At 49.5% G+C, this 1532-nt stretch overlaps 1 non-coding gene across 1 annotated transcript; it reads right to left on the reverse strand.

Moving 5' to 3' along the window:
• Nucleotides 1-984: 984 nt before the first annotated feature.
• TRNAK-CUU lies at nucleotides 985-1057 on the reverse strand. The gene has a single exon. It is a non-coding gene; the product is annotated as a tRNA-Lys (tRNA).
• Nucleotides 1058-1532: the final 475 nt, after the last annotated feature.

Raw genomic sequence — 1532 nt, forward strand, 5'->3', positions numbered from 1 at the left:
GGGGGGGCCTTCAATGGAATTATTGTCTAACATGACTATGATTTTCAGCATATATACTGCCTTTTACAGCAACACCATCAGGCCCAGTGACCTCCACTGCTTGTAACCCTCTTCTACCTTGCACAATTTTGAATTCCACCACCTCTCCATCTCCCAAGCTTGGGATGTATTTTTCTGGGTTATTATTTTTAATAGCATTCTTTTAATAGCAGTTCTGTGAATGAATATGTCTTGTTGATTGTCACATCTCATTATCAAACCATAATTTTGTTTAACATTATACCATTTTACTATTCCTAAAAACTTAGCTATGGTGATCTGTTGGGGAAGATGAAACAGGAAAGTCTTATAAATATGATTGCCTGACAAAAGATTTTGGGAATATGAAAACTATAAGCGACATCGAAATGAAGGCCACCTTTGAGATACCAAGTCTTAGTTACTGAACAACTGGAAAACAATGGTATGGCCGACTGAAGGTAATCCCCCTTTGATTGAACAGTACCCTCTGCTTGTAGACAGGTCCAAGGGTCAGAGCAGACCCTACTAGCTCAGCAGAAGGGGTCCAAAGAGTAGTTTTTAGAAGTTAAGATGTAACACTCTATGGTAATATAAAAACTCTTATAGGCTGTATGTAAATGCTATAGGATTTGTATCTTGTATTAGATTGGCTAGTGAAAATTAGAATATTCAGTACAGAAGATGATTTATTGTATTGTAACCAGGACTTCTGCCCTTACCCCCTTACTTACTACCCTCTTACTTACTTCCTCTTCACTCACTCTTACTCCACTCTTACCTACTTGCCCTTACTTTTACACTCTTGCTCTCTTGGGCCTGCTCCGAGCTGCGTCTGGCCGCTCTAAGCAGTGCCCCTGTACCCATGCCCTCTGCAATAAACCACATGTTCCAAGATCTGACTTCAGAGATCTCTTGTCTCTGACCGTCCCGACCATCCAACCCACCCAAGCTCCTACAGTCTAGCCCCCAACGTGGGGCTCAAACCCACAACCCTGAGATTAAGAGTCTCATGCTCTACCGACTGAGCTAGCCATGAAACAGTGATCTTTTCCTTTTTCCGAGTGGCTGCTGTTTTCTGTCTTGCTGCGTTTTTGCTTTCTCTTTCGTTTTTGCTCGCTCCCATGTTGGAATTCTCAGGGCTGCTGGGGCTGGGCTGCTCGTGCTTGCGCGCTCTTCCCGGGGTCGCATTTGAGGCGGCATGGGCCAGGCCGGGCCGGGCCAGGCCGCTCAGTTCTCCGTGCATCGCCTCCTCTGGTTGCAGCTTCGCTGCCGCTGCCAGGCACTGCATCCACGTCTCGGTCAGGCCCCCGAGCAATGACCCCCCCACACCCTGCTCCAGCGCACGTTTTGGCTGGGTACGGCTCTGCTCCACCACCGCTGCCGCCGCCCGCGCGCCGCCCCTCTCGGTTGGGCGTTCACGGGGCTCACTCCGCCACGCGCTGCGCGGGACCAGGCAGGCACTGCCGGGTCGCGCCACTCCCTCCTCGCCTCGCTCTGCCACCGACACTGCA

The sequence above is a fragment of the Corvus kubaryi genome, unplaced genomic scaffold, assembly GCF_017639235.1.
Source record: "Corvus kubaryi isolate FWS band 111438036 unplaced genomic scaffold, C.kubaryi_AGA036_p1.0 37357, whole genome shotgun sequence".
Classification (NCBI taxonomy): domain Eukaryota; kingdom Metazoa; phylum Chordata; class Aves; order Passeriformes; family Corvidae; genus Corvus; species Corvus kubaryi.